This window comes from Mesoplodon bidens, assembly GCF_964165515.1.
Source record: "Mesoplodon bidens genome assembly, chromosome: 9".
Lineage (NCBI taxonomy): Eukaryota > Metazoa > Chordata > Mammalia > Artiodactyla > Ziphiidae > Mesoplodon > Mesoplodon bidens.
The window spans coordinates 7,792,847-7,817,307 of NC_138166.1; the positions used below are offsets into that span (position 1 = coordinate 7,792,847).

Genomic DNA, 24,461 nt, shown 5'->3' on the forward strand with positions numbered 1-24,461 from the left:
CCGTTATGATGATTACTTGTCTCATAGCTCCCCAGAAATGAGAGATCCCCTCAAAGCCGGTTCAGGCTCACAGTTTCAACAAGGCCTGGTTTGAGGTTCCTGTTCCTGGGGGCACTTTTTAGGTATACTAATAGCCTCCCCTCCCAACCATGTTTATAAGGCAGAATTTTGCAAGCCTGGACATTAATAGAGTAGCTAGCTCTTCGAAACTCAGAAAGCACAATTCTCGGATAATCACGACAGACAACCGTGGTCTGGTTCGTTGTTTGTTTTCCAGGTGGGTTTTTCTTATTTATTCAAGCCCCAGTCTTTAATTTTATGAAACAACTCCCATGAAGCTGCTGCCGAAATGTAATTTTGTAAAACTTAAACAATTATGATTCCTGTACTATTTCACTCAAAGCTATAGTGTGATAGTTCAGAGTCTATTAAATAAAAATGTGAGTTTGAAAACAAACAAACAAACAAACAAACCACACCAATGACTTTCAGGAGCCTGAACTGAATTGTTGATTCAAGGTAGAACTGCCCTTAATAACCAATAGAAAAGGCCACTGTGAACATGTGACTAAGTGGCAAGTGGATAGCTCACTCGTTCCACTTTCTCAGAACTTCCAATATTTAGAGCATCATTGAGCATTTCAGTAAAAAAAAAAAAAAAGAATACAGTCATTTGGTACTGAAATTAGTGCATAAAACCATAATTTTATATCCTAGGGATCTTCTGCATCATAGCATTTTTCTAATAAGCTTCATTAATATTTGGCAGTATGTCTTTTATTTAAATGACTTGATGACAGTTTCAAAGGCAAGAACACTGTAGACAGCACTTTATTTTATGCCCATACTTGGAATGTGGACAAGAAACCAGTGTCAACTAGTGAAGCAGTAGCCAAGTTAAAATGGATTTAAATTGGAGAAACAATGAGCTTATCAAAGTGCTGTTATTTTAAATGCCGCCCTGTAGGAAAAGTAGACAATGCAACCCATATTCTACCATGAGAAATACTTTGCTTGAGTTCATCATTAACATTACTAATGATTAGAGGGAGAGAAGGGTTTGGATGAGGAAATGAAAGAAAATCTGACTTGGGCTTGCTTGCCCTTAGAAAGGCCTGCTAATTGGCCTTTCAATTAACTAAGGAGAAGCCTTTCAAGTCTTTGGTAGCAGTGAAGTGGAACTACATTAGGACATCCACTTCCTCTTTTTTTTTTTTAACAACTTTATTGCAGTATAATTGCTTTACAATAGTGTGTTAGTTTCTGATGTATAACAAAGTGAATCAGCTATACATATATGTACATGCCCATATCTCCTCCCTCTTGCATCTCCCTCCCACCCTCCCTATCCCACCCCTCTAGGTGATCTCCCTAGAGGTGATCTCCCTGTGTTCTGCGGCTGCTTCCCACTAGCTAGCTATTTTACATTTGGTAGTGTATATATGTCCATGGCACTCTCTCACTTTGTCCCAGCTTATCTTCCCCCTCCCCATGTCCTCAGGTCCATTCTCTACATCTGCATCTTTATTCCTGTCCTGCCCCTAGGTTCTTCAGAACCTTTTTTTTTTTAGATTCCACATATATGTGTTAGCATACGTTATTTGTTTTTCTCTTTCTGACTGACTTCACTCTGTATGACAGTCTCTAGGTACATCCACCTCACTACAGATAACTCAATTTCGTTTCTTTTTATGGCTGAGTAATATTCCATTGTATATGTGTGCCACATCTTCTTTATCCATTCATCTGTCGATGGACACTTAGGTTGCTTCCATGTCCTGGCTATTGTAAATAGAGCTGCAATGAACATGGGGGTACATGGCTCTTTTTGAATTATGGCTTTCTCAGGGTATATGCCCAGTGGTGGGATTGCTGGGTCCTATGGTAGTTCTAGTTTTAGTTTTTTAAGGAACCTCCATACTGTTCTCCATAGTGGCTGTATCAACTTACATTCCCACCAACAGTGCAAGAGGGTTCCCTTTTCTCCACACCCTCTCCAGCATTTATTGTTTGTAGATTTTTTGATGATGGCCATTCTGACCGGTGTAAGGTGGTACATCGTTGTAGTTTTGATTTTTATATTTGTAATGTAGTCTGATTTGCATTTCTCGAATGATTAGTGATGTTGAGCATCCTTTCATGTATTTGTTGGCAAGCTGTATGTCTTCATTGGAGAAATGTCTATTTAGTTCTTCTGCCCATTTTTGGATTGAGTTGTTTGTTTTTTTGATATTGAGCTGCATGAGCTTCTTGTATATTTTGGAGATTAATCCTTTGTCAGTTGCTTCATTTGCAAATATTTCCTCCCATTCTGAGGGTTGTCTTTTCATCTTGTTTATGGTTTCCTTTGGTATGCAAAAGCTTTTAGGTTTCATTAGGTCCAATTTGTTTATTTTTGTTTTTATATCCCTTTCTCTAGGAGGTGGGTCAAAAAGGATCTTGCTCTGATTTATGTCATGGAGTGTTCTGCCTATGTTTTCCTCTAAGAGTTTTATAGTGTCTGGCCTTACATTTAGGTCTTTAATCCATTTTGAGTTTATTTTTGTGTATGGTGTTAGGGGGTGTTCTAATTTCATTCTTTTACCTGTAGCTGTCCAGTTTTCCCAGCACCACTGATTGAAGAGGCTATCTTTTCTCCATTGTATATTCTTGCCTCCTTTATCAAAGATAAGGTGGCCATATGTGCGTGGGGTTATCTCTGGGCTTTCTATCCTGTTCCATTGATCTATCTTTCTGTTTTTGTGCCAGTACCATACTGTCTTGATTACTGTAGCTTTGTAGTATAGTCTGAAGTCAGGGAGCCTGATTCCTCTGGCTCCATTTTTCTTTCTCAAGATTGCTTTGGCTATTCGGGGTCATTTGTGTTCCCATACAAATTGTGAATTTTTTTGTTTCCACTTCCTCTTTGTTCAACAGATATACATGGTCTTCTCTTTGTTACCACATCAGTCCATTTGCAATAGGTATTTTCACACTTTCTGATTCAGTTTGTCCAAAATGTGATTCTTCTGCCTGAATTGTCAGTCCTCTGAAAAGCCAGGTCATTTAAGGTGATGGGTGATAAGCAAAAGTTAAGCCATATTGTTTTTTGATACCAACAAATATTGGTTCTTTCTTTATATTACATTTACTTGTAAATAATCAGCAATGTATTGCAAATTTAAAGCAGTGTTTTAGCCTAAAGCTCACGATTCTCTTAGTTTTGAAATAACAGCGTTACCAATCTGGAATGCTTAAAAATAGAGGGGGTGGGGGAGGAAACCATGGACTGAATGGCAAAGAAAAGGATCCAGTCACTCTCCCATGTATACAGTGCCATGGAGAACGCAAAGGGGACACCATTTAGAAGGATTCCCTTTGCCATGATTCCTCCCTGTAAAGGAGGTTGGCACTGATACTTGCTCTGCTATTCAGAAAAGGAGTTTCAAATTCTGTGATGCTGACCAACATCTAGGGGTCTTGAGTTACTTTGTAAACTACCATAGAACATAATAGCAGTTTTGACTGGATAAGGTAAATCATGAAGTAACTCACTTCCTTCAACAGATACTCATTTATCTCACTGTTTACTGAGCACCTGGCACATATGATTAGCTACCAGGCTACACACGGTGCTCTACCCTGGAGACTCAAAGTCATGCTTACTGTCCCATGGAGCTTTCTGTTCAACAGTGATGACAATACAAAGAATCATCAGAAAAGGGGAAAATGGCATTTAGCTGATGGCCGACTAGGCAGGGTTTCATTAAAGCAGTATCATTGGAGTTGTGTCTTAAAGGATAGTCTTTTAAGAGGCAGAGGTGCATTCTAGATGGAGGACATAAACAAGACAAGAAAAGCTAAAAAGCATGGAGCATGTTAAAGGATTGTGAATAGCCGGTTTTGTCTATAGTGCATGACAATTCATTCAATAAATATATACTGAATCTGTACTATGAACAAGGTTCAGTCTTGGACTCTAGGGATAAAGCAGTTAAAAACAAAACGTTGGATCATGCACTAATGGAGCCAACATTCTGAAGGAGAGAGATAAGCAATAGAAAAAAAAATAGATCTATAATATAATGGAAGTAGTGAGAAGTGCTGCCCTTTTCAAGCTACCTTGTTCCTCTTACTGATGTTCTCCTGGAACTCATCAAGCAAGATCTTGCTTCAGGGCTTTGCATTTGACATTCTCTATATCCAGAACACTCATTTTCAACACATTCACAAGGCTCTCTTCCCTCACCTCCTTCAGACCTCTGTTCAAATAGCCCTCTCTCAGCGAAGACTTTCTTTTTAAGCAGTAACCACCACTGTACCCCAACACATCCTATCTCACTTCCCTGCTTTGATTTTCACCATACAACTTATTTTCATCTGGCATGCTATTTAATTTGTTTATTGACTTTCTCCACACTGGAAAGTAAGCTCCATGAAAGAAAGGGATTTTTGCCTATTTTGTTTAGTGTTATACTCTCAGCACCTAGGACATTCAAAAGATATTTTCAGTATGAAAAAATATAATGAAAAATAAATTAGGGTTAAGTTGGTTAAGTGAATGATGTGCTGCTGTTTTATGGAGCGGCTGGGGAAGACCTCTCTAAGGAAGTGGCATCTGAATAAAAACCTGAATAAAAGGAAGGAGCAAGTCACATAACTATGTAAGAAAAGCATTTCCCAAGCAGAAGGAACAGCGGGGGCAAAGGCAGGAGCATCCTGGCTGGAGCAGAAGAAGCTAAAGAGGAGAGTGATAGAATATGTCAAAAAGGTAGCATAAGTCCTGCTAAGGATCTGGATTTTATTCTGAGTGAAAAGGGAAGCTACAGAGGGTTTGGTTTTGTTTTTAGCAGAGTGGTGACACAATTTGACTTACTTCTATAAAACATCACCAGACTACAGTGTGGAGAATAGACTATAGCAAAGCAGAAAGAGATAGACAGGTAGGAAGGCAGCACCAAGTAGTTTAGACTGGTGTGAGAGCAGTGGAGATGTAGATTCCAGATGGCTTTTGAAGATAGAGTTAACAGGATTTGCTAATGGAATAGATGGATGTGGTAAAAAGATATCAAGGAGGAATTCAAGGAGTTAGACTGTATAGATGGAGTTGTCATCAACCGAGATGGGGCAGACTATGAAAGGAGCAAGTTGGGCAAAGGGAGGAGTGTTAGAAATGGAGGGTTAGTCTTGAAGTTCATACACTTGAAATGCCTTTTAGATTTCCAAGTGGAGATATTGAGTAGACAGTGGGATTTTTAGTCTGAATCTCAAGAGGAAGGTCACAGCTAGAAATATAAATTTGAATTTATCAGTGTATAGGTGGTATTTAAAACCATGGAAGTAGATCAGATCACCAAGAGAATTAGTGTGATTTAGACTAAAAACCACTAACATTTGCATGATGTTTTACCAAAACCCATCCAAAAACCCATTCAAAAAGCAGGAAGTTAAATTTTGTTATTCTTTTCCAAGTGGCTTTAGATAATATGCTTTTAGTGAAGAAAACCTGTAAATGCATAGCAGAACAGATAGAAGGTTTGTAAGGCCATTACTCCCAGGTTTGTGACATTTCCATGTAAAATATCTTTGCCATGTTCCCTGGGGAATTAATTCTTCTCTTGATGCTAAATCACAGCTCTGTATCCACTATGGTTTAAATGTGGAAAGTACAGAAAATAGCTTATTCATATCAACTTCCCCCTCCCCCATTTTTGATGTTTCTGATCAGTAGAGTATTGATTTTCTACCTATGAATAAGCTTGATATTAATTACCTGTACCACCACAGACTGTAAAGGACGTCTCCTAAGCTCTCTTGTTACGCATATAAAAATTCATAGATAGGTACAACCTGAAATTTCACATTATTTATGGTGTTACTTTCAACCTTTTTTTCAATCAGAAGTCCCTAAACTTTTTATCCTTGATTGTCTTTGGCAGTACGTATAGTGAAGCCTGTAGATCCTTCTTGGAATAATATTTCTAAATGCATAAAATAAAATATGAAACTATCTGTGATTTCTATGGGTAACAGAGTCATAGCGTCTGCTATGCTACTGTTGTTTGTTGCAAACATGTATTATTGAAGGAAATGCTATATTTCTGTTAGAAATAACTGAAAATAAAGATGAATTTTTTTTCTCATCCAAGTCCACAGACCACTCTGATAAAGATCCCTGATGTAAAAGAAAAATTTGTCACTTTGTGATGAATATACTAAAGCGCAAAGTTGCTACCCTTTTTGATTAATAAATACTATCGTTTTTATGTACCTTTGAATTGTATTAAATTTATTTTTGCTGTTTAAAATACTACACCCACATTATAGAAAAATAAGAAAACAGAATTAGAGGAACCACCTATAATACACCCACCTTTCATATTCCCTGTTAGCATTTTCATGTGCTTCTTTCCAATTATTTTGTAATTGCCATCATCACATTGTGTATGTAATTTTGTATCCACTTAAAACTAAGCCTTGTATCATGAGCATTTCCATGTTGTCCTACAATGTTTACAGCCACAGTTTTCATGATTATGTGATATTTCTTATCTTACTTAGCCGTACCGTTCCTACTGAATAGCAACATTTTTTGCTACTATGAACAACACTGTTTCATAACGGGTGCTATTGTGATAAATTTAAGTATAACTACTTCATTAAGTGAGCAAGTAATTAAAAGTTATGATATGTATTAAGGGTTTAGAACTTACCATACATTATTTTACTTTAATCATCACAGTGAGCCTTCTCTTTTTTGTTAATAAGCTTTTTATTATTATTATTATTGTGAGACAGTTTTAGATTTACAGAAAAATTGTGGCAATAGTTCCCATATGCCCCACACTGAATTTTCCTTGCTGTTAACGTCTTATTGTTAGTATGGCACATTTGGTACATTTTATAAGCCAATAGTGATACAGTATTATTAACTAAAGTCTATACTTTATTCACATTTCCTTAGTTTTTACCTCATGGTTTGTTTTGTTTTGTTTTCTCCTGTCCCAGGAAAGGAATGCCCTGGGTGGGTATCCAGGATGCCACATTACCTTTAGTCATCATGCCATGCCTCCTTAGGCTCCTCTTGGCTGTGGTAGCTTTTAGACTTTCCTTATTTTCGAGGATCTTGACAGTTTTGAGGAATACTGGTCAGGTATTGTGTAGAATGTGCCTCAGTTGGGATTCGTCTGAGCTTTTTCTCATGGTTATACTGGGGTTATGGATTTTTTTGAGAAAGACCACAGAAGTAAAACACCATTCTTATCATATCATATCAAAAGCATATACTATCAGCGTGACATCACTTGTGGATGTGAATCTTTATCACCCGACTAATGTCTTGTTTGTCAGATTTCTCCACCATAAAAGTATTATTTCCCCTTCTTTTCATCCTGCAGTCTTTCGAAAGAACTCATTTTGTGCACTGCACACTTACCAAATGGAGAGTTATGCTCCGCCACCTTACACAGCCACATATGTTATTTGTAATTCTTCTGCATAGGAGATCTGTCACAAGCCTCCTTTAATGGATGAGAAAACTAAGGTTGAGAGAGATTAAGGAACTAGCCCAAGCTGCCTAGCCTTCCGTGCTTATAACTGCTAGAGCTTACTTCCTCTCCTCCATGGCACGGGTGGAATAGGGCTCCTTACCTAAATCTACCTCTCTGTGCTGTGCCACGTGAGCCCTTCCCAAGCTGACTGGGCTGTTTGTGGCTGCTCAGCAGCAACTCCTACATTGGCCCATTTGGGGAGGTAGGTCTTCATTCTACAAATATCATGTGTTCATCTGCAAATACCAACTTCCCTCTGATGTCTAAGCAAGTATTTCCAAAACCACCAGAAGTCACTCAATTTGGGAGAAGAAAGAGACAGACAAAAAGATTGACATGCTTCCTGCTTTGATAAATGCTATTCTGCGTATCTCAATTTATTGACTGAAAAACTATTTGTATGTAAAACACTATCCTAGGCATAAAGCATACCCCAGTAAATTAAGTCCCTGCTTCATGGACTATTTTAGTGAGAAAGAGAGAATATAAGGAAATAAGTCCATCCTTAATAGCATATCAGTCAGAAGTGCTGTGAAGACACATAAAGCAGAATTAGGGAATAGAACACTCAAGGAAGGGCTGAGGTCAGGACATTTCAACAGAGACCTCAATGAAATGAGGCAAGGCATACCAGGCAGAAGGAACAGAAACTTCTAAGGGCCTCAGGATGCACTGTGCTTGGTCTGATGAGGAACAGCAAGGAGGCCAGTGTAGCTAGGGGACATAAATTAGGGTTATGGGGTTGGGGAGAGAGCAGAGGCTGGACGTGGAGGACCTTGTGGGCCACAGTAAAGCTCCTGGATTTTGTTCTAAACATGATGAATAACCATTTAGCAGAAGAATAAAGTAATAAGATTTATATTTTTTAAACACTGATCTGGCTCCTGTGTTGAGAAGAGACTGTCAGCAGAAAAGGGAGAAGCAGAGAGACCAGTTAGGATACTACTAGAGTAGTCCAGAAAAGAGATCATGATTCCTGGGACTAGCGCAGTAGCAGTGGTGGTGGTGAGAGGAGGGTAGGTTAAGTACATATTTTGGAGGTAGCCATGACTGGATAGATGTTTGGACCTTGAGAGTGAGAAAGGAGGAGAGATCAAAGATGGCTCTGAAGTTTTTATCCTGGATGGTGGTTTCAAGTACTGAGAATTGAAGACTCAGGGATAAGCAGTTTTATACATATTAAGTTTGAGATGACTTATGGGACCTTCTGGTATTGAGTAAATAATTGAGCCTGAAGTTTTTAGGAGAGATTGTGCCTGGAGATATAGATTTGGGGGAAAGTAATTGACATATGGGTGATGTTGACATACATGAGATTGGATGAGATCATCTATGAAATAAGTATAACAGAGAAGAGAAACAGTTCCAGAAAAAGGATACAGACGAGGACACTAGAAGGAACAATCAGTTAGACTGAAAACCAGGAGAATGTGGTGTCCTGGAAACCAAGTGAAGGAATTTCTTGAGGGAGATAGTGATCAACCATGTGACATGATGATAAAGAAGTTGAATAAGACCTCACACCTTCAGTGGTCATGTGAGATTCTCTTAACTTGGATAGAGGCTACCTTGCCTTCAACGGGTGAATATTGACCCCAAATTTTTAGTTTTCTTCCCTACGTTGGCCTAAGAGACAAATAGAGGTACATATAGGGATGTATTCACATAGTCTAGTCAACCTTATGATTATAGTCAAAGTACACAAGGACTTACAGATCAAAAGTGGAAGCAGCTGGGAAAAGAAATAACAAAGTCAGATTTATCAACATGATCTTTCTGATACTTTCTCTAACCAGCAGCATGGATACCATCCCTGAGCAATTGTGGCATTATTAAATAGCATGATCAACTGTACTTAGGTAAATAGTAAAGTATTGTACAAAAACTAAAAGTCATAGAGAGGGAATAGAGAGGTATAGGTAGAAAGGCAAAGTAACATGAGGGTTATTATTTTATCTTTGACAAAAGATATTCAACAGATAAAATGGGTGACTGCCTTCTTTAAAAATAATAGTGTATCCTTTTCTTTTCTTTTTTTTTTTTTTTGCGGTACACGGGCCTCTCACTGTTGTGGCCTCTCCCGTTGCGGAGCACAGGCTCCAGATGCGCAGGCTCAGCGGCCGTGGCTCACGGGCCCAGCCGCTCCGCGGCATGTGGGATCCTCCCGGTCCGGTCCTGGTCACGAACCCGTGTCCCCTGCATCGGCAGGCAGACTCTCAACCACTGCGCCACCAGGGAAGCCCTAGTGTATTCTTTTCTAATGAATAGTTAGAATAGTTGAAATAGCTAGAATAGTTGAAAATACATATATCCCATGCAGAAATATTATCCCAGAGCCTTGTTTACTATAATGCAGTATCTGGAACAAAATATCCATTCATTGGTCTCAGTAATTAAAGTACCAAAAGAACTTTATTAAATTCAATTCAACCTTTTAAGTTTGATTACCGTATAACCAAAGAGTGTAAGTTCCTTAATCAGGGGAACCATGCCTTATACTCCTTCTAATGCTTAGCATGGTATGAGCACATAATAGAGGCTCAATAAATACATATTGGTTGGTTGGTTGGTTGGTTGGTTGGTTGGTTGGTGGGCTGCCTGCTTGGTTGGTTAGCTGATTGATAGCATTGTGGCAAGATTTCAGTGCACACTAAGTTAAAAAGAAAAAGACTGTATTTGCTAAGTGTTTCTGAACTTGTCCTAAGATCTTATGCCTTAGGCAAAAAGTATTTCCAAATGTGAAGTTTATTCATCCAACAAACACTATTGGTTCCTTATAGTATTAGACTCTGATATGAAAATGAATAAGAAACACAGGACAGAATTAATAACTTTGGAGTTACTAGGCATTGAAAAGATGATGGCCCTCATATGGAAATCAAAATACAAATCATGCTAAATTATGAAACTAGGATAAGAACACCTAACAATGTTCCTATTTTTTCCTTGATGACTATTTTGATGCCCCCCCTTTCTTAGAATATATTAAAAATAAAATTCTTTCTCTTAAAATTCTATCTCCAAGGTACTATGCTTGTTCTATTGGTTAATTAAGCAATAATGGCACAGAATCTTCGCCCCTGGAAGTTCACAGTCTAGTGAGGGAAACACAAGTGTTAAAGTACAGTGTGGTAAGAGTGATGCATAATTGAAATATTTACAACACACTAATAAAACATAGAGAAAATGACAAATATTGCCAGAGAATTAAAACATGGAACCTGGGAAAAGAGAAAGCATTAAAAAGAGAGATGTGTGTATTATCACAAAGAACTTAAACAGTACATAATTAATTTTGAATTAACATTATTCTGTTTATATTGATGTTTAATGGGAAAATATGAATAATGGATTAAATTTGGAGCAAGGCATGATTTTATTATTTAAACATTATTTTTCGTGTAGCCTGTTATTACATTGTAATGTTAAATTTATGTACTGAATTTGCCTGTCTCATGGTAGAAGGATTCCCACTGAAATTATCCATCTCATGAAATGAACAAAGCCTTGCTGGATTTGCAGTCCTGGCACTGTTTCCTCTTCTTTTTATTTAGTGGCTTCATTCATTTAGGACAATAAACCCCCACTGAAAATTGAGCCACTTGGATTTATTTTGCGCATTTATTTTAAGGAAAGGAAGATAGTATTTATAGTAGTTTCTTCTCTTTCTAAATGATAATTTGGATACCTTTGTTAAGTCTAGAGGACATCCTGATAGCAAGATGTTTTATACAACTCACCTCAAATCTGCAAACTGAAAATACTGTAGATTACTGATGCTTTTTTGATGCTGAATCTATCAAAATTGTCAATTAGTAGTCACTCTACTTAAGATAGATTAGCTTCTATGTTCTATAACAAAACATAACAGTCACTCATGCACACACACACACAAAACATTCTCTGTAAAAAATAAAATAACACTTTTAAATGATTGCTGTGAAACCAAAATTACTATTCTAGCCTGTATGATTAACAGGAAGAAACTATATAGCTGTAGTCATTACAATCCTGCCTTATAGGCTTAGGAAATACATTGGTGAAAGTTCATTCAGGTTACTTTTGAGAATTACTTTAATTTGTTACTAGTCATTTATGCAGGTTCCCTTTATGACTTAGAAATACAAATTTTTGAAAGCTAAAACTTCTCATTGCTGTTTTAACCACACCCTGTCATGCATGCTGCCTGTAAAATATGGTAGTCTTGACCTCAAGTCTTAGAGATTGTCTGTTCCAGCCCCTTCATCCTTTCTTGGTCTACTTGATATGCTTCTCCTCCATTAGACCCAATATTTCTACTAGGTGCTGACTAGACACTGCACCTTGCAAACACCGTACCTTCATCCTGCCCCTCTCCACAACTTCTCTGCTTCCTGAATTCTCAGTCTAGCCTAATAGCATGATTGCGGACCCCATTTCTCAAACTGGAACCTAAACATTGGTTCCCAAAACTTCTCCTTCTGTCTTAACTCCATATTCAATAAGCTTTGACAATTGCTCTTCAGAAAACTGCTCCTTTCTTAGCTTGGTTCAGGACCTCATTGTCTATTACCTCAATCAATGCACTAGCCATTCTAAGCTGCAGTCAAAGCCTAACTTTACCTGCAGACTTATCTTTAAAAAAAAGCTGATCATGCCACTTCCCTCATATAAGTCTGTCAGGATTTATAAAACAGACAAAACAATTCCTTAGCTTGGAATACAGTATCTTCCACTCTAAAGTCCCAATGTACCATTGCAGCCTTATATGGCAGTAATTTCATTCCACCTACATTGAACTCTCTCAGCTTGCCTTTCATGAAACCTGTCTACTTGGGTATAAAACCCACATGAGCTCTGATGTTCATGAATTGTGCCTGCTCCTTTCATTTTTATAAAATTTTTATTTCTTTCATTTTTATAAAATTTATTTATTTTTGGCTGTGTTGGGTCTTCCTTGCTGTATGTGGGCTTTCTCTAGTTGCAGCGAGCAGGGGCTTCTCTTCATTGCGGTGGCTTCTCTTGTTGCGGAGCACGGACTGTAGGTGCCTGGGCTTCAGTAGTTGTGGCACAGGGGCTTAGCGGCTCTGTGGCATGTGGGATCTTCACAGACCAGGGCTCGAACCCATGTCCCCTGCATTGGCAGGTGGATTCTTAACCACTGCACTGCCAGGGAAGTCTCCCTGCTACTTATTCTAAACCAGTTATGTCAACAATTTCATAATTCTCTTCATCACCAATTCCTGATTGCATTTCTTCCTGACCCCATGGTTCTTATTCTAGTTCCCTCCTCATCTGCTTGCTCCTTTAGAACCAATTCTTGGTTCTTCTTCTCCATCTCTGAGCTCTGGCTTCTCACCTTCCTCTTGGCCATTCCAGCATATAGCTTTCCAATAAATACTCCCCCTAGAACTCCCAGGATGCTTCACCTCAACACAGATTTTCATAATAGTCATCATCTCCAGATTTACACTAATCCTGCAAGTGAAACCCAGACCATGCCTTGACTTTGCACCAGGTAGAAAGAATGCCTCGCCTCGGAATTCCTTTCCCTCTACCAGATTCTTTCTCTTTGCCAGATTCCTATAAATGACACAAGCAACATGTCAATTCTACTATGACACCTTCCCTGAATTCTTTAGATAGTAATTTGCGACCTTCCTTATGTACTCCCAAGATATCTCATCATATATTCTATGTAACACCTACCCTTTTGTATTGTAAAATATCTGGCTCCCTAGTAGATGTTAAACTTCTTGTGGACAAGGATAATATCTTAATGAAGCATGGATATTTCAAATCTCCCTTAAATCCTTTTAAAATATGGGGATAGAGAAGGAGGAAGAAAGAGGGAGAGGAAAAAAAGAAATTGTATTCCTTTTAGTATACAGAGTGGCTTTCATTTTTTTTTTACCTTGACCACAATAAGGAATACATGTTACACCAAGAGCTCAGTACACAGTCACACACATATGTAGACGTACATATATACACACACACGAAAACTGATATAAAAAGTTTCAGAGTACTTAGTTTACTAATGCAGTGCACTATACTCCATTATTTTTAACATTCATGTTGACTACTAAATTGATTTTGAGAGCAACAGTGTATTGGATTTACTTAGGGGTCTTTAAAAAAAATGGATCCATGCTTGAGTTCCAGCCCCAGAAATTCTGATATAATTGTCATGAGTTGTGACCTGGACTTAGACATTTTTAACAGCTGTCCAAGTATTTCTAATCTGCAAGCTAGGGAGTGGACTGCAGAACTGGAACCTTGCTACTCAGACTATGACCCATGAACCTGAGAGTTTGTCAGAAATGCAGAATCTTGGACTTCACTGATCAGATGTCCTGATCAGAAACTGCATTTTATCTTAAGTCTTATAAAAATTATTTTAAATAGTACTGTATATATTTAAGGTGTACAATATGATGTTCTGTAATATATATATATAAACAATTCAAGTCATATATATAACTATATATATATGAATGGATTACTACAGTCAAGCTAATTAACATATTCTCCCACATAGTAACCTTTTTGTTTTGGTTGCTTAGAATTTCCAGTATTTTTTTTAAGTACTTGAAATTTAAGGTCAACATTTTACTAAAGTGTGGCTACTCTGGAGATGGAGCATATCTTAACAACAAAAACAACATACTTTTGATTTGGCAGTGTGGCATAAAAGAAAAAAGCTTATTTAAGGCTTGATGTATTTTTGGCTGATAGTAATAATACAATTGAAATTTTAAAAGGAGATATTTTTGTCTTTAAAAAATGCACCATGTTCCCCACTTACTTTTAAATTGAGATAAAATTTATATAAAGTGAAATGCACATAACTAGAATGTACAATTTGATCTGTCTAAAGAAATATACCCATATGAGGCCACCAAAGTCAAGCTATTAAATATTTTCCTCCTCACAGTGTTCTTGTGTCCCGGTACAGGCAATCTGCATCCCACATAGGCAAATCGTGCTCTTCAATCACCATAGATTAGATTCTCCTAGTCTGGAACTTCCCGTCAATGGAATCTAAATATATAAATGTATCTATATTGTTGTACATATCAGTAATTTATCATTTCATATTTCTGAATAATATTCCATCACATGACTATGCCTCAATCTGTATATTATGAATATAGCTGTTATAAACATTCTTGTCCCTGTACAAAAGAAAAGAACAAAAAAAGACACTGCATTTTAACAAGCTCCCCAAGTGATTTGTAAGCACATTAAAGTTTAGGAGGCAGTGTTCGGCTTAGAAGACAGGAAGTCACTTAAACATAACGGTTAGAAGTACAGGCTGTGGTGGCCATGGGCAAGGTACTCCACTCTCCATGGTTCGGTTTCCCTATCTCCCAAACAAGCACATAACAGTATTATTTCCAGTAACAGTTACAGTATCCTCTCCATAGGGTTTCTGTGAGGATGAAATCAGATAATTTATATGAAAGGTTCTTCACAAAGCCTGGCACATAGCTGGGCACATAACATGAATAAAATAAGCATCATCTTTTTGTATTATCCCCAGTGCCAGCAAAATGACTGGCAGATAGTATGCATTCAAAAATTGTGCTCTTGGGCTTCCCTGGTGGCGCAGTGGTTGAGTCCGCCTGCCAATGCAGGGGACACGGGTTCGTGCCCCGGTCCGGGAGGATCCCACATACCGCGGAGCGGCTGGGCCGGTGAGCCGTGGCCGCTGAGCCTGCGCGTCCAGAGCCTGTGCTCCGCAACGGGAGAGGCCACAGCAGTGAGAGCCCGCGTACTGCAAAAAAAAAAAAAAAAAAAAAAAAAAAATGTGCTCTTCACTTATTGAAATGGAGACTCAGGTAAAATAATTCACTAAAGTTTTGTAACTTGTTGACCAAAAATCTAGAAATACAAAGGAGTTCTAAGAATAGACCTAGATTTCTTTGGATGCCTCATCCAGTCTGCCTGCCCTGTGGCTAACAGTTTCTAATTTATAAGGATTCGGTACTTATTGGAGTGCAAGTTTCACTAAACATCTCTGTGTAATTTCATGTACTGAAATAGTGGTTTCAGTGAGTTTATGTTGCCCTGGCTCATAAAAGCTATTTTGGAAATTGTCAGAGTTACTTGCAGTCTATTAAGCCATTTAGAGGGTCCACAGCCAGTTGGCCAAAACATGTTTATCCTCCGGCATCTGCCCATATCTATCAGAATTTAAACTGTAAAGTATGCTTTTTTTTTTTTTTTTTTTTGCCATACGCGGGCCTCTCACTGTTGTGGCCTCTCCCATTGCGGAGCACAGGCTCCGGACGCGCAGGCTCAGCGGCCATGGCTCACGGGCCCAGCCGCTCCTTGGCATGTGGGATCCTCCCGGACCGGGGCACGAACCCGTGTCCCCTGCATCGGCAGGCGGACTCTTAACCACTGCACCACCAGGGAAGCCCTAAAGTATACTTTTTAAAATTGTAAATCATTTTAATCTTAGTGTGTATTTTCTACACTTATTTTTGGAGCATAATTCAGAACATGATTGTGCCCAGAGAATTTCCTGGCCATTAGCTTAAGCAGTAACAGTTTTGGGGAGGAGGTAGGTCCCTTAATTAATGGACACACCAGTGGTTGATTCTGCTCCCATTTTGATGGTGAGCAGCCCCATTTCTCCAGTGATAACCGAACCACAACTGGAGTGAAAGTAGAACTCATGTACTGAGCTAGCGATCTGCTCCATAGCTCAGGGAACTTTTTATTCCCTTTTGCCTGAAAAATCATGTTTGAATCAACTGGGGAAAGAATATATGAAGAGAATATACTACTTCAGAAGATCAGCCAGATACTGATAAATACATTTTATTGACTTCTGGCCAAATAAGCATGACCACCTTCTCCAGACAGAAAACGAAGGATTCTCAGAAGCTGAGCTGCACTTTGCTTGGCCCAATCAGGGATGGATGGGAGCGGAGAGAAGGGGACACAGGAATAAAGGTGTATTTGTCCAAAGTTCCCATGGATAGAGCAGCCTAGACTGGATAGCAACTTAAGAATAAAACTGCACAGTTCTCTAATTATTTTAAAATAGAATTGGCTATTTTTCAGTTTTAAAATGTCAAAAGAGAACTAGAAATTGGCTCTTAAAAAGTACATTTCGGGGCTTCCCTGGTGGCGCAGTGGTTGGGAGTCCGCCTGCCGATGCAGGGGACACGGGTTCGTGCCCTGGTCCGGGGGGATCCCACATGCCGCGGAGCGGCTGGGCCCGTGAGCCATGGCCGCTGGGCCTGTGCGTCCGAGGCCTGTGCTCCGCACCAGGAGAGGCCACAACAGTGAGAGGCCCACTTAGCGCAAAAAAAAAAAAAAAAGTACATTTTGTTGGCAAGAGAGTCCAGGCTGAATATCAGGCTTAAAACTGCAGCAACTAGGTGGATTATATCCTAGATTAAATGACCCTCAGTCTCAGCTGCAGCTAGGACCTGAAGAAGAGAGAACCCAGGTAGGAACCGATGAACCTAAACTGATAGGCATGAGCCAGCAGAAAGGAGCCTGACCCATGGTCCCTTGTGCAGGTCCCTCTGAGTGGGCAGAAAGTCAGAGTGTCTGTGTGTGTGTGTTTGTGTGTTTGCGCACATGCACTGGCTCACGTGCGCGCCCATACCCATGTCCAGAGTGTTCCCTCCCATCAACGCTACAGTTATAGCTTAAGTGAACACGGACACAGTGCAGAGGAAATTCTTGCTCTATTGGTTCCAAGGGCAGGAGCTGTCATTAACTGAAACAGACAGTGCTTAACTACTATCAATAAGGAGATTAAAAACTGAAAAGCATAAGACTCACCTCACATAGGGCACATGAAGGAGTCATCAGACCCAGCAGCAGTCCTTAAACACCAGCTGAAAAACAGTGAGTTTGCAGGCTTCAGAGTTGCTTCTGGGAGAGCTGACAATTTCAGCTGGAAGCAGAGTGCTCTCTAGGGTAGGGCAAAGCGTGGTCATGCCCAGGATCGTGTTCTGGGAGATTTGGAAGAGCTCCATGATGCTGCAGGAGTAGGTAGTAGATGTGATTTGGAGCAGCTATCTCCTTTGGGGAGCAGAAAATTCCTCCTTTAGTTAAACCCAAGGCTCATCGCCCTATGACCCACCCACAAATACCCCCTTCACAAAAACAAATTTGTGGGTACTGAGGGAGGTGGTGGTTAATGGTAGACACCAAATATGTATACATCTACTTTAAATCCAGGAAAGAATAGGAAAGAGCCACTGAACTTCAGCTTTTCCAGTTTATAACATATTGTCTATAAGAGACGTGCCAAATGCAGGAATCTGTTTCAGAATTCCCAAGAGGATCATCCTACCTCAGTTCAAATATACCTGATGATGAGGAAGTGAAGGGTGAAAGGCAATGTGTATTTATTTAATGCTCACTATGTGCCAACATATAAAATGTTGTTTAATCCTCCTAAGAGTCCTATGAGATATAGGTATTATTATCTCCATTTAAACAGGTTAGATTCGATTGAGACATTAAATACGTTCCAAGGACACCTAGCAGTTAAGTGGTGGAACCAGGTATGTAGGACTCTTAATTCCATTCCTTAAAGCCTTGCCACTTGTGGACAGTCATGGACCACAATAATGGCATCTCTGGAGCTTGTTAGAAATACAGAATCTCAAGTCCCACCCCAGAGCGACTGGATCAAGAATTGCTTTTTAACAGGTGATTTATAGGCACATTAAAGTTGGGAAGCACTGCTCTAAAGCTCTGAAGCCCATCGTCTTCCATCACTCCCTAAGTGAGATGGTTCGCCCCATTATGGCAGAGCCATAGCTACTAAAGGGTCTTCCTTAAATTGAATCAAAGTCTCCTTCCTGGTAACCTATACCTGGCGTCCTTCAGGGAGTCATCAGGTGTCATTTTTTTGTATTTCATTTTCATTTTCTAAAATCTCAACTCAACTCTTAACACCTATTAAATTTCATCTGCTGGTTTCAGTCTATTTTCAGTCTAAGATCCTTTTGAATCCTGATTCATTTCTCCCAGATTTATAATTTATATATCTAATGGGCATACTTTCTTGTTATTCATATGATCTATTGGTATTTTTTTAAATTCTGTATATACATACACGTACATTAAATGCAGTTACTCATAGAGTCCAATCGCACGGTGACATTAATCCATTTATCAATTTATGTGGGTTCTGCTATTCAAAAAACTATAAATGGTGGTTGCCAGGAACTGGGGGAGGGTGAAGAGGGGAGGTATTAGTCAGAGCATACAAAGTTTCAGTTATACAAGATAAATAAATCCTAGACGTCTACTGTAGAGCATAGAGCCTATAAGTAACAATGCTATGTTGAATCCTTTAAAATTTACTAAAAGAGTAGAACTTATGGTAAATGTTCCTATCACAAAATAATAATAAATAATTTTTTGTACATAAGAATAGTAAGTAAAGAGGAAACTTCTGGAGGTGATGGATATGGATTATGGTATAGTGATGATGGATTATGGCATAGTGATGATGGAGGTGATGGGTTCACAGGTGTACACATCTCCAAACTCATCAAGTTGTATACATTAAATATGTAAAGCTCTTTGTATGTCAATCATACCTCAGTAAAGTAGTTTAAGAAAAACTATAAATTATCAGAGGTATTTTCCAGGTCATATTTCTCTAACTTACCTCCATCAAGAGTTTTTTGTTAAATGTCTTGCTGAACTCAAAATGCTCTATGTCTATGGAACTGTTCTAATAACCTTATAGCGTAGAGGAAATAAGGTTAACTAAGATTGATTAATTTTTAGTCATCTCATGTTGGCTTCTAGGAATTATTCATTTCTTTTCAAAGTGCTCATGAATAACTTTTCTAACACGGTTCTAAAAGGGTAACAAATCTTATTTACCTGTTCGGAGTTTTTAGAGACATTTTCTCCTTTTTAAAAATGGGCCACCTTCCTGACTTTCATGTTCCAAGATTTCTTCCATTCATTCTCATTTCTTAAAGAATTCGCACTGTGAGTTCTTGCAAGAGTTTAAACCTGGAATACTTGGAATCAGAAGATGTGGGTCTAGTACAGTTAAACAACAGGCTTAATTGCTTTGAGCAACAATCACTTCATCTTTTCTATACAATAGACACAGTCATCTTCCCGATAAGAGCTGGTATGTGGGAAAGTATTATATGAACTATGAATTGTGTATAGTACTATTGATAGTATTTGAAAAACTTTAGAATATAATCAGTGTCCTAGAAACGTAAAACTCATTTCGTGGTTGATACTCTCTTACTTTAATATACCCTGTCCTAGTTCTGATACCATCTGGAGTCTTTATGCCAAATTCTTTCCAAAGGCCAGTGAAGCAATGCTACTTATCTTGCCATGACCTTCCTTTACAACAAAGGTTGGCAAACTATGATACATGGACAAATTTGGTCCACTGCCTGTTTTTGTAAATAAAATTTTATTGGAGCAGTCAAACACATTCCTTTCCACATTGTCTATGACTAGTTTTGTGCTAGAGTGGCAGAGCTGAATAGTTGCTACAGAGACAAATAGCCCATTAAACAAAAGATGCTTACTGTCTGGCCACTTCCAGAAAAAGTTTGCTGACCCCTGTCTTAGACTATAAGCTTTAGAAAAGGGAGACTTTGTGGATATATAATTTTCTGTACACAATTCCTACTTCAGCTCTGTGCTTGATTAGGTAGGACATAAATTCATTTAAAAATAATTCCTTTAACAGAATTTTGTGACCTAAATGAAATCTTATTCTAAAATGGTGCAAAAGGATTTGATAAAGCTGGATTAGGATATTTAGCTAGAAAATCCTGTTGATTTCGAAACTTGTTGATCTAAAAAAAAAAAAAAAAAAAAGGAGAATCCATAATGCTTCTGTTTGATTTTCAACCTTAATAAGTTCCAGATATTAAACAAAAATATATCTTTTACGATGATTTGATGCTTATGTCAAACTGAGCATCAAATCCCATTGCCTGGCAAAGTAGATATTAGTGGAAATAATGTAGCAGGTTAGGCTGAATCCCAGCTTTAATGTAAGATATACTCTGGATTTTCTTTTAAAATGATTTTCCTAACCAATCTGTTTTCATAATATTTGAAGATTCTAAAATTTAAGTACAGAGAAAAGTTATCCGAAATTCAGAGTCTCAGAGTCAAAGTCTGAAACCACTTTGTTTTCTGGGCCTTTTTCAATAAAGATTTTCAGGACAAAGTACATGTTATTCTGTACGACAGTCTGTTAATTGTTTCCAAGAGAATAATAACAAGCTGTCCTTGAAAAGAATGGCTGACAGTGGAATTAGTTCTAGAGACTTTCAGGTAGCATTTGCCAAGAAGCAAGGTCAGTCCGATAATATGTCAAACACATCCTTTATAACCTGAAGAAATAAAATGTACCTATAAATTATGAAGTGCATGGTGGCTGAGTAGCCTGACCACTGTTTTTAAACATTCTCATTAGCATTTAATGTCTATAATAAATGACTTTAAATTTTGTGCCTCTCTGAAAGGATATTTTAAAATTCATGAAAGCAATACCCTCCAGATTGCATGGGACCGAACAGCTATGAAATTCTTCTGTAGAATCATGATCTAGCTTGAGTTGTACTCAGATAACCAATTAAATCATGTCTCAGAGTCTTCTATAGAATACATGACTATTCCAAAGTGGTTATTGCTATAGTTTGTAGTATCTATAATTGGCCTAAAAACAATAAATCTGTTCCAGCAAAGTAACCCCAAAGACCTCAGTTAAAGTGAACATAATAGGGGAAATTGATGAAAAATATACCCTTTTCTGAATGCTAAAACTGAAGAATAATTATTTTTTACCTTTCACCTAAAAATAACCAGGTGCTTAACCCAGCATTAAATAAATGTCTCAATGCCACAGTGCAATAAATGTTTAACATTTAACAGATGAGTAAACTAAGATTGTATCTAAAACAGAGAACAAGAGAAGAATTTAAATACAAATACACACACACACAGTATACAGCATGGTGTGTCACTTGCCTACAGAGCAGTAGACTTATGCATACTAGTTTGTCTACTTGGGGTGGCTTAAAACAGCCCCTAGGGAAATGTTTTTAGACTAGATCTAATCTAAATTATTCAGACATAAGCTGTATCTCTATGTGTTTAACTGAGAGATCTGATGCCACAATGTGAGTCAATAGGAGATATAACCCCAGGACTACTGAATTGTGATTAAAATCAAAGAATGTGATTTTATGCAAGATTTATGCTGCATTAAATAAGTAAAGGAGGGAAAATTTGTGTGAAACCACCTCCCCTGTCACATATTCCCTGCCCCAGTCACTGACCACCACTCTAATCTTCATTTTCCTTCAATAAGTTTAATAAATGAATTTAAATCGATAGCACTGTGTAGTGTCAGAAATAGGAGAACAGAACTACTCTTCTCAGTTAAGTTTGAGCTTTGATCTCTATATCAGTGTTCTCCAGAGAAACAGAGCTGGTAGGAATTCGCTTACAAAAATCTTGGTGCCTCACAAATTGGAAATCCTTAGGGCAGTCGGGCAGGCCTCAAACTCTGGGACAGGAGCTGATTCTTCAGCGTTGAGACAGAATGTTTTTTCCCTCAGGGAAACCTCAGTTTTGCTCATAAAGCTTTTCAGTTGATTGCATCATGTCCACCCAGATTATCAAGGATTATCTCCTTTACTTAAAGTCAGCGGATTATAGATGTTAACCACATCTACAAAATCAATGCCAAGGTTAGTGTTTAGCTGAATAACTGAGTACGATAGCCTAGCCAAGTTGAAACAAAGCCATCATAGTCTCCTTATGAAAAGAAAAAAATCTTCCACATCTGTGCTTGAGTAGTAATCTCTTCTTTAGTTTGTATTCCTTAAGAGAGTTTATAAAAATCATGTAGACCCAGATATACAAAACCCAAGATGAAGGGCTTGGGCAATTATTGAAATATTTGAATGACAAGCTTTGCTTGTCTGAATTAGTGGGGCAGACAACCTCAGTGCACTAGACATCGTTTCTCTGCTAGTCCCAAACCTGGCCTTGAGGAACAGCAGTGCCATGAAACCACCAGCTGATTAATGGCATTCTGTATGATGACAGCATGGAAAACTGAGAAATCTTTTTTTTTTTGCGGTACGCGGGCCTCACTGTTGTGGCCTCTCCCGTTGCGGAGCACAGGCTCCGGACGCGCAGGCTCAGCGGCCATGGCTCACGGGCCCAGCCGCTCCGCGGCATGTGGGATCTTCCCGGACCAGGGCACGAACCCGTGTCCCCTGCATCGGCAGGCGGACTCTCAACCACTGCGCCACCAGGGAAGCCCCTGGCTATTAATTTTTGCATTCAACAAATATTCTTGAGCTCTTACTCTGTGCCATTACTGTACTGGGTGCCAACTAGGTAAATGAGAAGTAAGGATAGCTACCTTCTGCATTACTCCAAAGAAAAGGGGTAAACATTTTCTGTTTTTTATGTTGTTTTGTATTGTGTTTTTACGAGCACCGGTTATTTTTAATATTTCACTGAAATACTGAGAAGGAATCATGTACTTATCCATGATAAATATATGCTAGTTTTCTTTGCTAGTTTGAGATATAGTTCATAATATTTTAAGGTTAGGGACTAAGTCTTACTCATCTTTGTATCTTCTGGGCCCTTTCCAGAGCACATGATAGGGACCCCATAAATATCTATTAAATGGATATTAAAACAACAGAATTATTGTATAGTGCGTCAAAATACATCAACCTAATGTGGGTTACACTGGTTGATTCATGCTGATTAAAAACTCTTGATAAGTAGTTAAATTGGTGAAAATAGAACTAATTAATTACTCCTTAATAAAAACTTGAGGTTGAAAAATCATTTTAAATAGAAAATCCATAGAGAAATAAGAAAAGAATCTGAGAGTGAAAGCTTAGGACCTAGGCCTCTATAGTAATTACTCCAAACTTAGTATCTCTAGCCCCTTACCTCTTTGTCTGCAAGTGTCCCTCCCCCTTTCACTAGAATTTACCAAGAATAAATCAATATTTATCTTCTCTCCTACAGTAAATTTTCACCCACACCGATAACATGATCATTTTCACATAATACGAGGTTAACATGTTTCTCGATGTTGAAAATAAAGACATTACTGTATATTTTGTATACATAGGCTATACAAGATAGGTCATAACTACAGTTATCTTTTGCATGTATTGATTCAGTCAATCACAGTAAAGTTATTATTAAGATTAGTAAGTATTAGTGTATTTTTTCTGATTTAAGAAAAGTAAAAGTTCATGAGAAAAATTTGGCTGAACAAAGAAAAATATTTAAATTAAGTGAAATAGATACTGAAGTTTATTTTAGTATTCCCTTTGCCTTTGCAAAAAACACAAAAGTCTGCCTCTTAGCTCTAATCCTTCTTCACAAAACAGGTAGATGCCTTGTCATATTTAAAATGATAATTGCATGTTTAGTAGGTGAATAAATTTAAGAACCTGCAATCAAACCTATAGGGAAAGAGAAGGGAAATAAGACAAAAATTAGATAAAGACATTTCATGGCATAAAATATTTGATATAGTTTCAATTTCCTATCCTTTCAGAGCTAAGTCTGAATTTTAATTTTTTTCTAATATACTGACTCAAGTATTTTATGCTGAAGGAATTATTGAAAAATTGGCTAGCAAACTTTTGATGTAGCAATAAATATTTATGATCTGCTGACTATATTTTTATATTATTCATTGGCTAAATCCTTAGATCTCTTGCTTCCATAGGCCAGTAATTAGGGATGTGAAGTGTGACATTATGCTGTCTCTGTGCCAGTTTCATGAGTAGAATTCATAATGGAATGGGTAACAATCACATCATTGATTATTGTTTATGTAGAAAAGTTAGCGTGTCTCTGTAACTAATATTAGAAATTGAGCATACCAAAAAAAAAAAAAAAGACACTACATAGCTGTTT

At 38.1% G+C, this 24,461-nt stretch overlaps 1 protein-coding gene across 2 annotated transcripts in view; it reads left to right on the top strand.

Annotated features, from left to right (window-relative positions):
- The window catches only part of MAGI2 (membrane associated guanylate kinase, WW and PDZ domain containing 2), a gene marked incomplete at its 3' end in the record, with an annotated part of 1,332,164 nt that overhangs the window by 1,056,904 nt on the left and 250,799 nt on the right, over positions 1-24,461 (top strand). The gene's annotated exons all lie outside the window — the stretch shown is intronic.